At 43.5% G+C, this 21,856-nt stretch overlaps 1 protein-coding gene across 1 annotated transcript in view; it reads left to right on the plus strand.

Moving 5' to 3' along the window:
• The window catches only part of traf4a (tnf receptor-associated factor 4a), a 45,892-nt gene that overhangs the window by 1,012 nt on the left and 23,024 nt on the right, over nucleotides 1-21,856 (plus strand). The window lies entirely within an intron of this gene.

Here is a 21,856-nt window from a genome sequence, read left to right on the forward strand (position 1 = left end):
GGTTCATTGGTTGGGGGCATCAGGGGGCCACTGAGAGACCTTTCACTCAGAGGTCAGCAGTATGGCAGAACTCCTCACCTCCTAATCTGCTCAACACTGGAGTCAGTGTTAAGACTCCGACAAAGAGAGTCTTTGTTTTTTTTCCTTTTTAAAGATGGCACTGTCGCTAATTATCACACAACAGCTACAGGACTCTCACGTAATACACCAAAATCTCTCAGCATCTTACCTGCAGATCACACACCTGCATCGGGAGCTGCTTTTCCAGCCTGATTGGCTGCAGTGTCACCATGTCAAGCAGTAAACTTCTGTAGATGGTGCGCTTGAGTTCTGATTTATGTCTTTTTGTGATGTTTAGCTGCAATAAATCTGTGGGGAAAAGAGCTCCGCTCAGTCTCTGAGGAGGTGGAAGCTCTTGTATCTCCATTTGTGTTATTACCTCTTTAAATCTCATTGAAGCTGGAAGAAAATCTTCCTCGTGTAGGAGTGAGATTGGATAAACCAGGTTTGATTTGTGAGAATTGATTTTCTTTTGGAAATTATGAAGTTGGAATGCATCTAATGATTATTGCTAGTGTTAAAGGATTCATTGTTTTGTCTGTAAAATGGAAAGTAACAGAAAATACCCCCACAAAAAAACCCCATCACAAAGATTTGAAACAGGAAACAAGCAAACAGATTGATAAATTAGACAAATACTTAATAACTGACTGTGTGTTTACCTGTTGGTTTTGGGCTTTGAGACACTGAGAACTTTTTTTTTTCAGTAGAGTAGTTGATTAAGTAACAGATCTGATCTCTGTAATACAGTTGCATCTGTTAGTTTAATCTGCTTAGGGTTTGTCCTCCACAGTAGTAAATATTTCTGTCCTTGAAGGTCTAAAGACTTGATTGTGGGCGTTGTGTTTATGGGCTTGGCTTTTATTTCCTTTTTTTTTTTTTATCTGTACCGTGCTCTCTGAATGTGACTCACACTGTTTTGGAAAAACTGGCTGATTAAGCAATTTGTCGATTTGCCAGAAAACAGATCCTTTAAAGTCATTTTTTGAGCAAAACTGCCAGCAGCACTTGACCACTCTCACCCTGGGCACAGACTTTTTGACCCTCTCCCCTCAGGCAGGAGGCTACGGTCCATACGGACCAGAACCTCCCGCCATAAGAACAGTTTCTTCCCCTCTGCTGTTGGACTCATGAACAATAACCCTAAGACTGTTACCACCACCCTCCACAAACGCTGATGACCCTATGTCTATGCACCTGTCTGACTGCACTGATGTACATATTAGTGGAATATAGTTTACATTCTTTTATCTTTTAATTAGTCTCTGCACTGTATATTTTGTAATTTTGTAATATTGTGCTATAGTTATAGCTCTAATATCTCTGTATATTTGCAATTTGTATACTTGTATATTGTCTTATAGTTTTTATACTTATTTGTTTTTTTCTGTAAGCACGAAGTACCGCAGCAATTTCCTAATGCTGTGAACCTGTTCACCCATATGGCAATAAAAACCTTCTGATTCTGATTCTGATTCTGATTCTGAGTCCAGCCTGACGTGAGAATTTGCTGGTGTAGATTAAAGTGAATGGGATGGGACTGATGAACATTTGTAGTATTTTGTGCTAAATTTTTGAATTGGTGGAAATAGGATCATTAGTTGCGTCTTTGCAGGCTGAAAACTGAATTCACACGTCAGATTTGAATGAAAGTGGATCTCCTCTCTTCGCAGAGACTGTTTTTATGTTATGGAGTCTGGATGGTATATGGTTGACAGCTGCTGTGATGATTCAAATCTGAGCTGCAGTGATTAAATGAGAAGATAAATAGAGGAAGACAAAACACAAAGTTGCTTTTGTCTGAAACAATAAAGCCAATTGTCTGCAGTTTCTAATGCATGTGAGGTCTGTACTATAGTTAAACGTCATGTTATAATTGTTAAAACGTAGTTTTATGAGTCATAAAAATACTGTGGTTTCCTGGTTTGTCATCTTTCTGGGGAGAATTCAGCTCAGTGTGGCTCACTTATAAAATCAGCTTTAGCTGTGACCAGTCTTCAGTTTTACTTGATGAAACATGAAGCCGCCCTGAGGGAAACTCAGATAAGTTCACTGAAAGATCTGCTCGCTTTCAGGAAAGACAGATGTCTTCTTTAATGATTATTCAGTCGGCCTTCCTGTGTCAGAACGAGTTGACAGCACAGAGGTGGATTGACGCTATGAATACATTAACTAGTTTGTCGTGAGCTCCTGCTTTGCAGTGTTTTGAGTCATCGGGAAGCCTCCTCTGGATTACTAAACAGCAGTAAATTGCATCTGGTTGAAAAGCAGAAAGAGTGCTGAACAAAGGGAGCGAGGGAGGAACAGTGTTCCCGCTGATCAATGAGTTTGGCCCGACGCTTTGTCTGCCTCATCCCGCCCGCCTCCGTGTTCGTCCTCCGGTTTATGCTCATTTTTTTAAACTCCCACAGACTGAATTTGACGAAAGTTTCTCAACATCTTAAAGTTTTCAGTTGAGCAACATCGTGCTCCTGCGTGGTGGAGATGCCTCATAATATGAGTCCTCCCTGTATAATTTGCACGACCGCCATCGAGTGAGTGCATTCTCCTTTTTAACAGCACATCCTGAGCAAAGGAGCTATAGACTGTGGTTCGTGGCTTTATCAATAGTTATTAATGCTTCACAGATCAGCTGCTGGCCATCAATAAGAACAGGCTGCAAGGTTATTAAAAGCATTTGCAGCACTGACCAGTAACTAACATTCAAAACTCTTATTAATACTTATAATTACTGACTTATTAGTGTCTATAAATGCAGTCTATAGGTTAGAACTCTTTATTACTAACTTATTAACAGCTATAAGTGGACACAAAATAATATATATATTGTAAAGCTGTCCAGGTCAATTTTCACGCCAAAATTTCAACAAAATTTGTTCTTATGTAGTAAATAAATGTTATTAACCACTAATAAAGCTTTTTTTCTGAACCCTTCATAAAGAGGAGTCTGTTAGTGGTGCTGAGTTCTCTAAATGAGCTGTTTCCACATTCAGATTTATAATAATAAAATCAAATGACGCACAAGGTCACACTGTCTCATAGTGGGAACTCTGATCTTGCTTCAAAGGAGATTTCCTGCTTCACTTCCCAGGTAGATTAAAGCATAAATAAACATTTATATATAAATAAATAAACAGCAAACAGTGTTTTAGCAGCTCACCCGTTGTCACGAAACAGCCGACAGGCTTCGTTCTCACCTCTTTAATTAACAAAGTGTGCCAGTCGAGGCCGTCAAGCATGCGTGTCTTTTGTGAGCACGGTTCAAGTTTATTGAGGCTGACAGTCGGTAGTTAGCTAATGCATTGCCCCATTGTGCAACTCGCTTGATCCTTTCTCTGAAGTTACTGAAGGCTGTGTCACATCCAGTCCAGGCTTGCCAGCCCAGTCTGCCCACTTTCACATGGACAGCTCTGTCACCATCTCCGGAGGCCCGCTGCTCTGTCGCAACAAGTCGCGAGAAAGCAAATGCACGGCATTGCTGTGGCGTTAATCATCATTTCACAAGAAATACTCATCACTGAGAATTATTCTGAAACGTATATGGAGCAATATAATTGGGTTATAACTAGGGATGGCACAATACCACTTTTTTAGGTCCGATACGATACCGATATTTTACATTTGGATATCTGCCGATACCGATACAAATCCAATCTTTTAAAAAAAACAAAAAAACAATTGATTTCAAATGCCTGGGTACATTTTACATAAGTCAACAATCTCTCACACAACAAAATCAAAATCTTTTAGTTATCCCACATACAAGACTAAGAACCAGGGGGGGCAGAGCTTTTCAGGCAGTGGTGCCAAAGCTCTGGAACTGTTTACCACTCCAGCTCCAGCTGACTCTGTGGCATCTTTAAAAAAACAGTTGAAAACTTTTCTGTTTAACCAGGCTTTCTGTTCACTTTATTTTTATTCTTTTTCTTTTAATATGGTAATGTTAATATGTTTTTAACATTATGTTTTATCTGGGTTTTTGATATTGTGTTTTAATTATTGTAAAACGCCTTTCTGTCTGTGAAAAACACTAAATAAATAAACTTTACTTACTTACAACAATCGCTCTATCACCTGAATCCTGTTGCTCCTATGTGAGAAGATGATGCACTGGCTTATGGTATGTTGCAAATTTCAGTAGGGCTGCAACTATCACTTAATTTAGTAATCGAGTATTCAATCAATTATACCATCAATTACCCGAGTAACTGGATAAGAAATACTTTTTTCACATTAACAGTTCAGCTGCATATTTTAACTTCTGTACTGCAGTTTTTCCCTGTGTGAAACAAACAGGGTGGATGAAGCAGCTACAAAGTTCTCTTTTCTTCACTTACTGATCAGGTGGTTGATGAAGGACCTCCAGCTGTTTCCCAATAAAGGTTTAATGGTGCTTACAGGGAGAAAACTTTCTTCCGCTCCATCTGAGCTCGCTGGCTCTTTCTGCTTGTAGAGACAGACTGCACGTAAATCAGCTGACTGCTACTGTTGCGTCATCAGTGTTTATGTTGATAAACTGGGGGCTGCGTGAGCGCAATCTTGTAATGCTTTATATTCACAAGCATTCTCCTAAATACGTTTCTACTGCGGGTCTATATTTAGTCACTAATCAGGGATTAAAGTATAAAAAATATTTTGACGGTACCGGACGATCACTAGTGCTAATGGTGGCGCTCGCTAGCAGTATGTCCGGGAGCTAAAGTAGAGAAAAAAATAACAGCTGAAATTCTCAGCACAGTGAGCACAACACACGAACGCGCAGAGAGCGGTGGAGGCAGAAAAAACATGTCAGCGATGATCCACTCAGTGTCAAAGGGAATCCGTCGCAGCGACGGAGAACTGAGGGGGTTATTGCCTGATCCACTCCATTCCAGTAGGTGGCAGTAATGCAGCTCTAAGCTGGTTTGGTCAACCGCAAACCCACAAGAAGAAGAAGACGACGGAGCAATGTAATACAGCTAATGTACGTCAGATCGGATCGGATTGCATTTTTTATTTCTTTCCGATATCCGATCCAGTAATTTAGGCCAGGATCGGACCGATACCGATACTGAATATCGGATCGGCGCATCCCTAGTTATAACGTGCCTCATGAGAAGAACTCGGGTGGTAATAAATGACATTTCAGCTTGGTTTTTATTGTTGAAAACTATTGTTTTTGGTTTTAGTTGTAATATGGGGGTACCTGTCAGATGCAAGGTGCAATAAGTTGGCATTGTAGTCTGGAGCCTATCCCAGCTGTCATATGGTTAGAGGTGGGGTACCTGGACAGGTCCATTCATGCTCACATTCACACCTAGGTCTAAGACACAATTAGCAATTAGCCTGTCTTTGGACTGTGGGGGGAGGCCGGGGTACCTGGAGTGAGAGATTTGAACCCAGGACGTTCTTGTTATGAGGTAACAGCACCAATATGTTGTATAAACATTTTATAATGTAGCTGTAAGCAGCTATAACACAGGCATGCTCATAAAATCTTATTTCAACTTTTAAACCATTCATTTTGTTCATATGCTGCTTATAAATGCTAAGTAGGGACTATGAAGAGTTTAATCCTGTATCTTCACTTCAAAGGACGTCACAGTGAAGTGAAACGTCCCTGAGAGGCACTCGAGGAAACACATGAGCCGTTGTGGTTCTGCTGTGTCTGAGCGCCTCTGTTAGCATGTGATGCTAATGGCCTGTGTTTCCGCTTTGGGAGGAATGTGCAGTTGCAGCAGCAGTCTTGGAGGCCCCCCCCCCCCCCCCCCCCCCCCCCAATGCACACACACACACACACACACACACACACACACACACACACACACACACACACTTCTAAAGGGAGAGTCATGGGGTAAAAGCAGTCCTGCCCTGCAGCTTTACCACTGTCTGCAATCAAATAAGAGTCACATGCATCAGTAGTTCAGTGTGTGCTGACCAGAGCAGACCTTTGTTTTAGCCACACTGCTTCTCTAATAAGGGAGAATCAACACTTAATAGTCGGGCTTATTGTGGAGCCACACATGCCAGGCCTCACGGACTGTGCCAGGACTCCTGAGCCAGAGCAATGCCTTGCAGTATAACAGTGGGGCCTGTGTGGGGATGATGCAGTGCTGCGCCACGGCCTTGACAGGGGTGTAATTGGTTTGTTCAGCTCTCGAGCATCTCTTCCTACAGGCCCTCCGTGCAGTCGTACAGCACAACTGCTGACTTACCCGGAGTCACGAGGAGCTCCAAAGTGGGCTAATGTGAGAGTTTTTCACGGCTCGATTATTCACTGTCCGCAAGCCAGGGCAGTGTTTTTTAGAGCGGACCTTGATTCATTTTAACTTTGACACGTCCTCTGTGTGTAGTGCAGCGTTTGTCTGTTTTTTCCCCTCCTCGCTGATGTAGGTGATATACTTCTTCTTCTTCTTTTTTTTTCAGCTGTGCTCTCCAAATGTTTTTACACTGTGAGTGTCCTGATGCACAGACACATATCGTCTCGTACCTCTTTCACTCTTCATCCTCTGATCTAATATGTGGGCAGTGTGGTAGTAGAAAACTGTTAAGTTGTGCAAGTGTTTATAAGAAGCCAGTGGACTTATTAAAGGCTTAGTGTGAGCATCTCTGCTCGATAAACTGTTTAAAGGATTATTCAAGTGGCTAAATGGTTGTCGACTGTCTGATGATTGGCTCCTATATTAATAAATTAATTGCTTTAGTACTTAACTCTTTTACTACTTTGCAATAAAGCCCACCCTGGCTCCCTTCTGTTTGGCAATGGTTTTCAGGGTGAGAAGTGGCCCATTAGAGCATTTTCTGGGTGAAATACAAAACTTTCCTTTGTCTTCATATAATAAAAAAACAGACCAGCGAGCCTATGTGTCAGGGAATTATTTGCCAGATGTCTTCTTAGTTGGGTATTCTTGGAACCATGGGCAGCACTGTGGTGCAGCGATTAGCACTATCACCTCATAGCTAAAAGGTTGTGGGTTCAATCCTTCGTGGGGCCAATCCTGCATGAGTTTTCTACAGGTGCCCTGGTTTCCTGTCACAGCCCAAAGACGTGCTGGTGAAGTTAAGGGCACAGGTGTGGCTGTGAGAACGCCTGCACGCTGCTGTTTTAGTGCAAAGTCCTTTGAGTGATTTGGGCTGTTCTCATTCAAAAACAATAAGCAATCCATGTTCTGCTGAGGAACCTGCTGGTGCCAAGCTGTTTTAATCAATGGCTAGGTCTGAAAACTAGGGATGGATATTGATAAGGTACAACTCATTTTTCTTTATCGAGTCTTTTGTCGATTTCTGATCAATAGTGTAACAAATGTAGGCCCGTTTAGTTTTTGTCACAGGAACAGAGCAGAAAAAAAGACTGCGAGTGACTCAGGTGTGCAAAGTTCCAGTTTGAGTTTGAGTTTGATGTCAGTTTTGTAATGCACAGCTGTCAGAATCATAATGCAGCATTAATAAAGGGAATTGATAATATCAGAGGCAGGATTCAGATGGACTGGGCCATTTAACCAAAACAACAGGTGTGATCTGAGTTGTGTTTGGCCTGTTTTCTGCACGATGATCTAAATGTGTCCCCTTTTAACTTTGCGATGAATTCCCTTCTGTGCGAAGGGATGTATAGAGAGGCCCTCTGGCTGCAGTGACAGGACGTTTCTTAAAGGGCTTAATGGAGCTGTGTTGTATTAGTGCTCAATGTTGTGTGTAAGTTTGCCACTCGAGGCAGCTGGGTCTTTGTGCCTCAGTGGGTGTCTGTGTCTGAATGGGAGCAGAGCCACGGATGACTGGTGAATGACTGCGTGTTCACTGCCATTTCCATGCTGCAGTCCTGTCACAGAGACATTCACAGTCCCCCTGCAGGTGTCCCGAGGCTGTACAGGCTTCCTGGGTCCAGATCCGGAGAGTTCGGGGGGGCGCTTCAGCGCCTCGTCCTTCTGACGACAATAGTGGTCAGCGAGCTGTGCACAGAGAGATGTTGTGTTTAGCTTAGCAAAAGCTCTCAGGCCTCCGCTCTACACTTTGGGGTCTGTGAAGGCCTCTCAGAGCTGCGCACTGAAGCCACTGTCAGCTGTTGCGCTCGGGGTAACAGAGCTGGAAAGGATCGCATAAACTTTAACAAACTGATGCAGAGAATAAAGACACATGCAGAGTAAAGAAATGCAGCAGGACACTGCAGCGTTTGTCTGGGGAAAGGGCAGCTGGTGCTGCTCTGTGCCACCCAAATGTACCTGTAAAGTCAAGAAGCAAACACCAGCTGCTGTGAAACTGTGACACCCACACCTTTCTAATTCCAGCAGCAATTACTGCCAGGGAAGTTAGTCACCGAAAGTCCCTGAACTCACCACACAGTCGGACTTTGAACATAATGATTAGATGATTAGAACACTGATGTTTAAAGTTTAACACGGAGAATGTTTACCTCCTAAAAACTGGAGTTCAGCCGCAGAGAGACGGACAGGAAGAAAAAAATATGGACATTAACTCATGTAGTTTGGGCTTTATGAACGACAGTAGCAACCACCCAGTGGTTTCATTTCTGTTCTTGATTCATTATTTTGTCTCTAAGAACTAATCACTCACTTCTGTTGCAACTAGTGTTATTTCAGCTTAGCTGCCCGTAAGCTGAAAATCTGAGTCTGAGAATATAATCCGCACAAATAAAAGGAAACAACCTCAAATAACTATGTCTTATGGGTGTAAGGAAATGGATGTTGACATCTAATAGCCCGTAATTATCCATGTTTAGACAGGAGACGATGAAACGATCTGCAACCTGCTTTAATGTTGGTGTTTTCCGCTTGTTATAAACAGAAAACAGAGTGAATTATTGCACAGTCAGATTATATTTGTTTTTCTGGCTGCCACCACAATAGGCTGCATGTGACTTTGCTTACATGCTCCTGTTCTCTTGTGAACCAACACTTTTTTTTTTTTCCCCTCAAAAAAAGCAACCAAAAAAAAAAAAGTAGTGCAGCAGAGAGCAAAAATACATTTATGGAAGTTGTTCACTCCTGAGACTGACAGATAGATCTCAGCCGGGCTGTTTCAGGATAAGACGCTTGTCTCCTGGGAGGAAGCTGAGAGGCTTTAGAGATGCAGCTGCGATGATGACATTGCTGAGAGAAAGCGCCCCGGCCAGTTCACACAGCTGCAGAGGCGCTCCAGTACAGAAATATGTCATTATGAAATTCATAATTTTACAGATGTAAAGAAACCAGAGTGGGCGCTTGCATCCGGATGAAAATCAGTGCCACTTAAGACTCTTAGGTGGATTTTCTAATGGCGATGTTTCGCCTCTCTCACGAGCCTTGTGACAGTTCAGGAATAATTCCTCGCCCCTCAAAGGCCTCTGAAACTGAGTATGAGAGCTGAGGCAGGAACACACCCTAAATGACTTCAGAGGATGTAATCGACCTCTGCGCGGAGCGTGACTGCACACAGTGTGTTTCCACTTCTGTTTGTGGTTTGTGTGTGAACGTTTAGACGAAGATTAATTTGTGGTTTAAAGAACGTGAGTCAACTTCCATCCGCCCAAAAGACTTCCAATCACAGATTCACGTTACCTGATGAACTGACAGCAGATCAGCTTGAAAAATAAATACAAGTATGTTGAGATAAAAGCAAATCTTGACTTTTTTCAAGTGCAGATTTGGGTCGTAGTACTTAAAATAAAGACAAGGTTTATTACACTATGGCTTCTGTTTTTGCAGCTGTGGTTATTTTTTATTGGTTCATCGTGAGGCTGCAGTCACATCGCTGAAAACAGGTCTGGCAGGTGAAGAGGACAATTATTTGTTGGTGAAATTAGAACTTAAATGGACAATTAATGGATTAGTTGGTCTTTGGACAACATTTTTTTTTAATTGTGGCTGCACCTGACAGTTATGTGGTGTTGCTTAAAGTACTGTAACAAGCTTAAGGAGATATTAACTCAACTAAATGACTCATTAACATCAATACGTGGTTGGTGCGAAGCTTACCGAACGTTAGCCACTGCAGGTTAATGGACACAGCAGGCCAAACAAGGCTGTTTCAACAAAACTGTGAAGTATTTATTTCAAATTCTCATTTGTGTTGCTTTGGAGGGAAAAATGTCCCTGAAGGTCGGCAGGGAATTTGTTTAATACCCGTGTCATTGACTGATGCTCCTGTGCCATCACACAGATTTCTGCATTCTTAGATGACACCAGTTCAACGTTTCTGCACGTTATGCTTTGTTATGTGCTCGAGTACAGGGTCTGCATGAAGCCCTCTGCACGCATCAGTGTACAGGGCTGGTCGCAGTTTTTTTTTGTTGTTTTTTTTTAATGCTGTTCACCCAAAGATGACAAACAAGCAGCTCTTCTTGCTGTAAGGACACAAACAAGAAAAGCCACAGACTGGCCTTTACTTTAACCCACAGAAATGGCAGCCAAGGCTGTGAAACTAAGAAATATTTTTTCCCTAAAAGATGTTTGGTCTGTGTGTAACTCTGTGAATATGCCCGTGAACATATCCCTGAAGTAAACCACAGGTCTGACAGTCAGTTTGAGAGGCCCAATGAGAGGCCATTATAGACATGCCTCGACTTGCCCTCGTCTATAAGAGCTCCTTTAAAATGAACCCCGCAGCCCCTTTGGGCCCAAACAAAGACAGAAAACATTCCTGCTATGCAGCGAAGCACCTTGCTCCTCGAACAGCAAGCGTGCTGAGACCGAGCTGCTCAGCCCAGCCCTGCTGCTGGACCACAGCCAACTGGCCCAGATCTGAAAAGTATGACTAGTGCTTACATGTGCCTGGGTACGCATGCTATGTGAGTATGTATTATCAAACCACATATATGCTTTCTGCCGATTCCCACTGCTGATCCCTGATTTTAGGGTTCAGCAGCAGATACTTCAAGGTTTGAGTTTTCAGCCCGCCTCCAGCTGCTCCCTATCGTGCTAATTGACTGCCCGCTCATTCAGTGTGTTTGTCTTGTGTACAGGCCACCGAGCTGATGAACACATGTTCAGGCTCTCACACAGATTATTCCAGGAGGACACGTTTTGATTTGAAGCTAGAAAACATGAAATGCATCTGGAGAGTGCAACCAGACGGCCTCAAGGCCCAAAATTAGGGCTGATTAACGAGTTCTTTTCAGGCAAAAATACTGAAGAAGCTCTAGTTTCAGCAGCTGAACTGTGAAGTTTTCTGAATCATATTTTTCTTTTTAGTATTTGACAGTCAGCACTTTGCTGGACTTTGTGGACTGTTCTGACCAAAATGCTGACAGCTGCAATGAAAAACCAATCAATGAAGTAATCTACAGATAAAACTTGAACGCTGGTCTTTTCATGCTATTGAATATTTAGGTTTTGGACTGTTGGTTAGAGTGATGAAGGCATCACCTTGGACTAATAAAGAAAATACCTACCCACTGGTAGTTTCCCACTGAGAAGATCCGATTGTGGAAACATTTCTGAGAAGTAACTTTGATGATGCAGCAGGTTTGTGAGTTTATTTTACTTGAATCATAGTCAGACTTCTTGGCATTGAAGGTGATGCCTTGTTAATCATGAGGGAAGTGAAGCCTACGCATACTTTTAGACAACACATCTGTAATCTATCACAGACCGACAAATGTGCTCTAATGCAGCTTTTTGTGTGTAGCTCGTGTGACTTTAACCACACTCTTTCACTCTAATGCCTCACGGTTGTATCAGGGAGTTGCCTTTCGGGTTTCTGAGCTGACAGGAAGGCATGTGAGGAATCTGTGTCCGAGGTCTGAAAGCAGAGCAGCTGGGAGCGGGAAGTAGGCGGCTCTCTGCCGAGGCACCTGTCCTCAGTGAAAGGCTACTCTGTCGAGCCGAACAGGTGTCTGCGGAGCAGTTAAGCCCCTCGCTTGAAGTGAACACACTCTGAATTATAGTCGTTTATCCACAGGGCCCTCTGTCAATGTTAAGGTCATTGCCCAGTTGCCCCTCAGCCTTTCCGTCCGCCCTCCTTTTTCTTTTTTCAGTGATGAGGCTGTCCTTCCTGCCAAGGCTCTTCATCTTCCTCTCATCTATTTACTGTGGCGGTCCTTTAACCAAACAGCTCAATGGCTCCCTTGTGTTTTGCCTCAGGATCTCGCTCCCAGCTCATTTGCTGATATGTCAACACAGTGTTATTGCGCCTGGTCACCTTCTTCCTCCCTCTGAACGGGCCAACCCCGACAGGGCGGCACAGGAAGTCGTGCTATCAGGTGCACCTCCAGATGGGTCAGTCACCCTGTTCAGAATGAAGGAGTGCTTGTTTACATTACCTCTTCGGCTCATGGACTATAGACTGGGATCAGGTGTATTGGGGGGGTGTGCCTCTATTTTGATACTTAGCTTTCAACAAGCACCAGGCAAACAAATGATATTGAGTTTATTATTCATAATTGAGAAGAACTTGAATTTTGGTCATTTTTTGCTTACGAAGCCCTGCAGTAACGCATCTGTTTATTTTAACAGCTAACTGGGGAAAGTACCATAAAGACACACAAGTAATCCTGCAGCTCAAGCAGCGCAGCTTGTGTTTTAGCTGACAAAAATAAGGATTAATTATCACGAGGAATGGATGACATCTGTATTTGTTGCTAATTCCTCTATTTTTTCCTCCCCCTCCTGTTTTTATGCGCTGATTGAAAAATCTTGTCATTTATCTCATTGTTGCTCCCAGCAACAGGAGCAGGTTGAAGAATCCATGCTAGAGGAACAATGCAAGCTGAGGCGTTTTGAAACAAAGGAGGCGATTTGACGTCAGCGCCTCATCTCGCCGAACAAAGAAACTGCGTGTACAGAGCAGGCAGAGAAGTGGACAACTGCAGGAGGCCCAGCTTTGAGGTGCCTCACAGATCAGGCACAAGGGGGGCCGTGCACATGCACAAGCCGGGGGGGGGGGCTCTCTGTGCTGGTTTGTAGGGACTGAGGCTGATAAGGAGAAGCCGGAGCCACAGCCCGTCTGAGGTGTGATTCCAGCAGCTGATAATAAGGGCAGTGAGAAGGGGTTGTGTGTGGGTTTTGTGAATTAGTACACGCATCTGTGCGTGTGCTCACTGTCAAACACACACAAACACACCTACTTCTAGTTACCATGGACACAAAAGCACAGGACCTAAATTTGTCACTGCCTGCCAGTGATGTGCACACCTCTCAGGCCCGAATCAGCTTACTGACACATCAGGAAAAGGAGCTTTTCTGCTCGCAGTTCAGTGGAAATTCAGACGAGCTGGAAGCAGACACTCACTTTGCGTAACACTGATTTCCTTGATATCTGACAGTAAAGCGAGGCATCTGTTCCTTAAGGTGAGCGGGATTGAGGAGGAGAGGCAAAAGTTCTCCGTTTTTCTGCCTGAGAGGAACACAAGTGACTCATGACACATCAGACTCGCGGCTGTGCCTCCCGCGCTCTGCTGCCGCGATAACGGTGAATCACAACGACGCAGATCGCACACTCTGACAAGACGAAATCCAAGTCGTTATCCTCACTCTAGTCTGCACCGTCTTTAGTTTGCCATGACCTCAGACTCACTCTGGTAAAAGTTCATGCAAACCAAAAACAAAGTTCAGTAGCAATTCATCGGATCCAGACATAAAAACTCCTCCATCTCTGAACAATTCACATTTTTTTCCTCTGTGTTGTTCCTGTGGGGTCGGACTGAAATAACTTCTTCACACAGCAAAGCTGATAATGGTTTGCCCACACCTGCCATCTCTTCCTATCTCTCTTACACATAGCAGGTCAGCCGTGAGTGTGTGTGTGTGGTTGTGTGTGTGTGTGTGTGTGGTACTTATCTTTGAAGGGCTGGAAAGAAAAGACAGTTGTTTGTTGAAGGCAGAGTTTGTCTTTCTGCTGTTGATTTAATGCATGTTGCTGAGCATTACATTGACCCGGTGTGAAGAAACAATAGTAAATAATCATTTTCTTTGCACAAGTCAGGCTCCTGTTCCTAATGTGCAGCTGGCAAACTGAAATGCTGGCTAATGCTGCCCAGCGCTGATCAGGTGCTTTTGAACCAGTGCTGACAAAATGAGGTGACCCAGTAACCACGATGGAAGTCTGGCATTCATGCTTGATTTGTATTTGCTGCCTATTTTTGTACTTGTGTGTGACATTTACATGTCTCGTATGGTTCAGTCAGGCCTCCAAGCCACCATCTCATCAGATTACCGGTCCACATCAGCTGATGGAGCTGCTGATGGATCAGCTGATATCCTTCAGATTGCCTACACCTTGAAGCCATGCTGATGTCATTGCTGCCTGTCCTGTAAGAGAGGTCTTGCTGGTTCCTTCAAAGCAGAGCCATACTCACATATAAATTACTGTGGATGGAAATTATATTCATCTTTCGACAAGAGTGGCTTTCACTGAACTTTCTCCATTACATTTACTTTCACGTTTTTAATGTTTTTAAGAGCAAATTGTAAAAGCAGGTGGATCTTGGTTCTGATTTCCTTTTGCCGTGCACACGGTTGACAGGTGCAAGTCGATTAAAAGATCTATCGTCCGTAAGATGTTACAAGCCAGAAGGATTATCTGCATTGCCCACCTGCTGCGGTCTCTCAATGGAGAGGCGATGCAGAAGTTATGTAAGAATCTGCTCATCGATCATTTGCTTTCTAAACTTGAGAGAGAAGTGTGTGTGTGTGGTGTGAATTTCTTCATTTTAGTCTGGTGTTTTTCTCCTCTCGGCTTGTTTACTGCGCTCTACATATTTCCAGAGTGAGTGTCAGTCAGTCTGCAGTAAAAGAATAGCTTTTAATTGATGGGCGATGAGCTCTGTGTTTCTCTGAGGCTGTTTCCTTGCGGGTATACGGCTGATTTGCTTGCTGTAAAAACAACAGTCTTCTTTGTCTGGTGCAGGCCTTGGCATTGAGAGTCGACTCCATAATAAACGAGCGAATCGAAGCACTCTCATGAATCGCTATAAACCGTGATTTATGACGAGACCGCGCAAAGCAGCAGCAGCAGTTTCTCCTCTCCTCTTCTGCTGCCATGAGCTCATGCGTCTATAGGCGCTAAATAGTGAAACTTTAGCTCTAAGTGGCTTTTGATTGATGTTGTGCCTCTGGTGGCCAGGTCTGGACTGAATTCTCTGTAAAGTTGAAATGTCCCTCTTGGCATCTGCGTGAAAGAGATCTTGGCAGTTTTTAAAGCCGTAAAACAAACCTCACAGAGAGCAAAACGAGGTCATTACGCGGGAATAATGTGTTGTTAGAACCAGTTAACAAATCACTGGTGTGTTTGTCATCATCCTACCAAAGGAGATAAAATGGTCTTGATTTTAAGAAACAAAAAAGCATTTTGGGCACATGAATTTTTGTCTTAATTGCATAAAGAAGCATAAACCTCTGCATGCAAAATGCTTTTTTGTTTAAATAAGGGATTTTTGTGTCTGGGCGCTTTTATTCCTGTGCGGGAGGCAGAGATGCTCTGTCGTGACCGACAGGGGTTTCTCTCACTCACTTTGCTTGAGCAGGAACTGTCCTGGCATTTAAATCTTGAGTTAATCCAGTATTTGTGTGAAGGACTGTATTCCCAGCCACTATCCCAACTAATCAGAGAAAGTATGTTCAAAGTAAAAATGCTTTATGATGCAGAATATGCTCATCTCTGGATTTACTGGGCATTAACCTCCTCACCTCCCTGTCAACCATCTGTCAGATATTCTGACCTACAGCAGTATCCCGGCTCAGTTAGGCGTTCGTAAGAAAATGGTTTGTAAAGGGAGAAGAGTGTGGACACTTCTTCTGCTGAACATGCAGCTAGAAGCTCGGCATAGTGGGAGCATGCACAGCTAGTCTGGCTCTGTGCAAAGGCTTTTGTACGGATTAAACAAACAAGATATAAAGTGGTTAGTTAGTGAGCTTTAGAGGTGTTAATAAGCAGATTTTGGACTGTGCCAGGCTGGTTGTTTCCCCCTGTTTTCAGCCTTCCAGTGTGTACTACAGTAGACGTGGCTTCATTCAGCAGACGGACTATTTCTTTAAATATGAAGCCACACCAGGAGAACATTGATGCTGGCCTAGCTCTGTCCTATAGAAAGAAAAATCCACCCACGAGTGTACAGAGACCTTTGGAAAGAGCCAGGCTGACTGATTTAGTGTTTCCTGTCTGCCTCAAACTAAACACCTGGATTAAAGTTTCCTTATTCTTGAGCAGCATACCTCGTGCCTTATTATTGCCGACGTCTGATCGAAAACGCTCTTATTTTGACAGGCAGCTTGTACAATAGCTCGAAGCACGCTGCTGCTTCCACACTTAATCTGCATTAGTGCTGTGATTTCATGCTGTGCTTCTCCGTGATTGTGACTCCAATAGCTGATTCATTAATGCTGTTTTGAGGGAGGGGGGAAAATGAGGTGATTCTGTCTGCTACTGCTTCCCTAATGCCATATGCATACAGTTGGCTTGCAGCTCTCCTTTGAGCAGGCCAAGCAATGCCTCCCCGTCCGGTGTAGGCACTCCATGAGATTAGAGTGGCAGCTCAGCGGCTCCTCAAAGCCAGCCATCATCGCTGCATATTGCTCTTTTGAGCAGAAATCTGCCTTCTGAACTAAAATTAGACCAGCCATCTGTGATTAAAACCGCTAAATATCACACGTGTCTGGAGAAATTTATAGCATGTAGCTGCTTCCATTTGTTGCTGAATTATAGCTGATCACTCTCCAGCTCCTTTGCAGCATTTGAATCTTCACAAATATGTGACAGTTGGTAGTAAAACGGAGAGTGGGGTGATTCTCACCTGCTGCAACCTTGACTGCAGCTTTTAGCACTTCTTCAATGGCAGTAAGTCCTTCTCACATGTGTGACATGTTAAAGCTCAGGACTTTCATTGATCTCCAGATGCAGTCCTCCACCCACTCCGGCCCTCCACAAACCACCCTTCAACCAGATCAAAAGTAAAGCATCTCCTTTCAAGCTCTCGGTTCCTTTCATGTACGCGGTGCGGGCCCTGTTCGTGCGGGTACGCCTCCGTTATGGTGGTCTCTCTCGTTTCCTTTCATTCCTTTTTTTTTTTTTTTTTTTTTTTTTTTTTTTTTTTTTGCTTTTGCTGTGTACTGAGTGGGTGAGGGTGACTGCACTCACACATGCATGAGCTCAGCTCCCAGTACAATTGATGGGACCGTTCTCTCTCTTTCTCCTCCTCCCCCTCCACCACCCTGCTCCCAGATCAGCAGCAGTTAATGAAAGTGGATTGATTTTCCTGTACCTCCTGCATCCAGTGTTTAATCAGGGGGATGAAATCGACCAGGAAAACAAAAGATCCTACTGCATTCTGTTATATTTGCTCTTCTATTTCTTTGATTCCCTGCCAAGTTCCAAAACAGACTGTGTTGGTATAAAACTGCATAACTGGCACCGACGTCCATATGATTAGGAGCATTTTAGTGCAAGAGTTGGACAATTTGGGAAATCCATTTATTGGCTTCTTTGTCAAGAGAGAGGAGTGATACCACTCTCTAGATTATTAGATGCTGATCTATCTTGTCTAGGATCATTTATAATTGAGTGTTTTTGAAGTTATTGCTGTTGGAAACAATCAAACGGCCTCATGCTGCTCGATGACGCTGCAGGTATCTCTTTATCGTTTAACTGTACAGAAACCTTCAAAAAGCCGTTTTTCTCTCTCTTTGAACTGGAGCTACCCTGACAAGTTGCTGCAGCTGACTTCATATTTATCCCGAACATGATTGCTATCAATCATCAAGCCCCTGCTCATTTCACAATATCCCAGGTGCGACCTAGGAGGAGGTCTTTAGTTTATGACTGCTATAAATTCATGATGTCAGTGGAGGAGCTGGAATTCATTCCCTTTTATACCCCCTCCCTTTTCTGATAAAGACTCCATGTCAGAGGCTGATCGTGCTGATGGAAGGAGACAGCGTTCGGGGGGGGGGGGAGGATTATAACTACTTGTATGTGCCTTCTCCCCTCCTCACACACTTAAAAGATGGATTATGCATCGCATAAGCTTGCCTTCAGCCAGCACATAACTGCTCCTCCTCCTCCCACCGATCCTCCATATATGTCCTTCCTTCCTCTCCTCTCCCGCTTGCCCTCTGGCAGGTGTTTTTCTTTTTCTTTTTTTACCTCGCGGCTGTGCGTCTGAGCTGCACCTCTGGTTGATGGGATGAGTCATCGTCATCTAATTGCTCTCAAATTCAAACCAACTGCCTGATTCCACCTCTCGAGCGTCTGAGTTCTACTTTTTTATGATCGCACAAAAGGGTATTTCTGCCCAGGAAATGTAGGTGTGTTTTCTGGAAACCAATAACACATCAGTGGTTGGTTATTGTGTAATGCTACAAGTACAACCAAGCCTTTATGTGTAGAAATACAACAAAATTAAGGATGTTAGCAGAATTGCTATATTGTTAACTGCCAAATATGTTGAATGAAAGCTAATCGGTTCATAGTTGTAGTAGATCAGTCTGGTTTTTGTCTTGTTAAGGAAGAAAAATTAACAAGACCTGTTTTTGCCACAGGTTTTCCCCTTTATTTATATAGACAATTGAATCTAATTAAACGGTGTGGCTTAACACGGCCAACACAGTACTTATTCCAGAATAAGGTATTTTAGTCACTGGGCATATCAGACAAAGGATGTTGGAGCTGCCAGAGGAAGACCACAGGGGAGGAGGAGGACATGCAGAGTGTTGGTGTGACAGAGGGGGATGCTTGGGTGAGATGGAGGCAGATGCTGCAGCAGCGACCCCTAAAGAGAGCAGCCAAAAGAACAGACCGTGACATAGTTTACATGTTGTATGTGCAGATTCATGAAGCATGTCGCCTAATATTGTTTATTGCAGGCCTTCTCAGCAGGAGTTGGGTCTTGTGCAGTAAGATGATCTGTGGGTGTCCACATGCATAAAGCAATAAATCAGCCATCACTTGCTATGAAAATTGGCTATTGGAAATTTAAAGGACAGCCCCTGGAAACCTTCTCTTACTGTCAGGTCAGACTTTCAGTAAGCTCAGTCAGAGCTCCTAAACAACATGGAGTGCAGGGTAATATTCGCCTTTATCTGCTTCCGGTGCTACTGCTGAGCTGACATTTAAGAAAAACAAACAGATATTTTTTTTGTCAACCTTTGGATGCTGTGCGAACATGTGCGAACTCTCTCACAGATGGCTCGCGCTCACAAATGTCAACACGGTGAGGTGAACTGCACAGAGAAATGAATAGCTTTACATAAGCGATGACGGCATGAGCGGGGATGGCCTCAGGTGTCCTGATCTCCAGTGTTTGTGTGTGGTCAGAAAATTGCCCGCGTGTAGGCACAGAACAATATCCCAGTAGCTTTGAAATCTACTTTTCTTCTTTTGTTCAGGTTTTTATAGGTGGTGTCTGTGTAGCTCATAGTAAAACCATCCTTTTAATGGTTTTTCTATCTTGGTCCACATTTGGTCTCAGCGAGTGTGTTGCATGGGGTGCAGGAGATGAAGCCAGGGAACGAGGCCAGACATCCACCCACACACACACTCACACTCTCTCTAGTAGTAGTAGTGCCTTTCTTCCACTTGCATCATTTTATTCCTGCTTTCGCAAAGCAACACAACAAAAATAGTCCTTTTCTAGATAAGGAAGCATAAAATAGAGAGCTGAAACGACTGCAAAAGTTTAATTTACAGGAAATTATGCGACAAAGCTAAAAAAAAACCCCTTTCATTTTCTGCCCTTTTGAGCGTCATCTGACACACAGTCACATGTGATTTGTTTCTGTTTTGCTGATGACCATGATCTGCAGACTGTCAGCCATTGTTACTTCACATTAAACAGCTGCCAGAGGCTGTTAGTAACCAGCACAGAAAGTCAGATAGGATTTTACAGGTGTCATATTCCAGACTGAGTCCCGCTAAACTCAACAAAAAGGTTCCAGAGGGCTGTCAAAAACTGTAAAAATAATTTTAGGGAAATGGTGAACAATAGTGCACAGTTTAAGATTCTGTCCCGGATCCTTTTGGGGTTTTGGAGCATTTATATGGTAAAGAAACCTGAGTGAGGTTCAGTAATGACATCTGTACTTTACAAAGTAAAGACAGAGCAGAAAACTGTGCAGACTGTTTAAATTTACAGGAGATTAGAAGGTAATAACAACATTATAAATCATCATCAGACAGCAGTATAAAAAAAAACATCTGAAACTATCAAATGAAAGAAAAAAAAAAAAAGAGTTTTTCACATTTGAGAATTGTAAACAAAAAAAATGTGTGGAGTTTTTATTTGGAAAAAAAAATGTCTCAGGATAATTATTTTATGTTAGTCATTTCACAGCACTGGCTTGAAGAAATGATCTACACCAAGATTTTAACATTACTCATTAGAAAAGCTGATCAGCATGATCAGCAGAGCTTTTCAGTGCCAAACAAACTCTTTTAAAAGGTCACCGTGCTTCCTAGTAGGCAGCAGCTTTGCCTTCCACAAACGTCAGAGAGCTTATGCATAATATAATCTCCAACAAACCACAGGTATGGACAGCTTATGCTGTAGGTATTAAATCCCACACAAGCAGCTGTCACAGCATCATTCATGTGTGGATGTGCCACACAGAAAGCCTGCAAAGGAGCCGTCAATCCACCTGTGGGCCGGTGTGTCATCGCACTCTGTGAAAGTAGGCGCTGCTCCTCCTGTTTCAGACAAATGAGAGGGCTGCGGAGAGCTCGGCGGAAAGCCAAATGAGATGTGGGTGAAGTCTATCGGGTTCCACAGGTGGAAACATCACCCGGCTTATTCAGGGGATACGCAGCTGATCATGAGGCCGAGGGGGAGAACACCGTGCTAGAGACAGGATGCTGCTTTCAGGAGCACCTTTGAGCTGCGGCACTAACCATACTAATTGTACCTTTTGAGCTTGTGGTGTGCAGTGTAACCTTTGGCTATTGTTCTAAAAATTCTGCCTGCAAGCTGCTCCTCCACTCTCATTTGGAAGACATTACAACGAATTGTGGTTTGTGGTCAGACAGCTTCAGAGACAGTTGAAAAAACGTAATAATAAACTGTTAGATCTCTGGAAAAACAGCTTTCTCTGTGTGAACTTCTCATTAAAGTGGTAGTAGATGTCACACATAATTTCCCTGACATCTTGTGTGTGTAGACTTCTGCTTTCCATATATTGTGATGAGGAGCATTGGTTCCTGGCCCTGTCCCAAGTTGCTCTTGCTCACATGCAACACATAGCAGGTAGCTGTCTTTGCCGTTTTCATTCTAGGAAATGCTCTTGTTTGGTTTAGGCGAGGGGAGGTGCCTTGGTAAAACATGCGGGGGGTGCTCGCATGCTATGAGTTCTCCGGTCTATTCCCTCCTCCGCTCTCAGATATCACCCAGTCTTTTGTGCAGGAGTATTTACATTCTCACATGAAACGTATAAAACGGTCGAGGGCTGCAGTCCACGTGTGAAAACGGCTGATAAGCTGTAGTACAGTCTGTGCCTACGTTTTGCTTCTTTGGGTTTCTTTCTTTTCCTTTAGTCTGCTTTAGCACTTTAATGTTCACGTAGTTTGTTGGTTTCAAAGTCCATGCTAGATGGTTTTGTTTCCCTCCCACAGGGAAAAAAAAAATAATGCTGAGCTTCCTGAAATGCTTTGCTTTCTTTCTTATATTCATCACTGCTACATTTGAGCATATAGTTTGACACACCCTGTTGCATCGCTTGGGGTTCAGGTTCAGAGGTGTGCAGTTGAACTCTGGGGCTTTGTTAGCAACCAACAGCTCCCCGAGGGTTGCGTCTCTACTCAGAGTGACTCATCAAGTAAGCGGTGCCACGCTTTGGCGAGACCTGCTGAACAGTTGGAATAGAGGTGAGGGCTCAAACTGACCTTTTGAGATTAGTTAATG

The sequence above is a fragment of the Archocentrus centrarchus genome, chromosome 13 (genome assembly GCF_007364275.1).
Source record: "Archocentrus centrarchus isolate MPI-CPG fArcCen1 chromosome 13, fArcCen1, whole genome shotgun sequence".
NCBI lineage: Eukaryota > Metazoa > Chordata > Actinopteri > Cichliformes > Cichlidae > Archocentrus > Archocentrus centrarchus.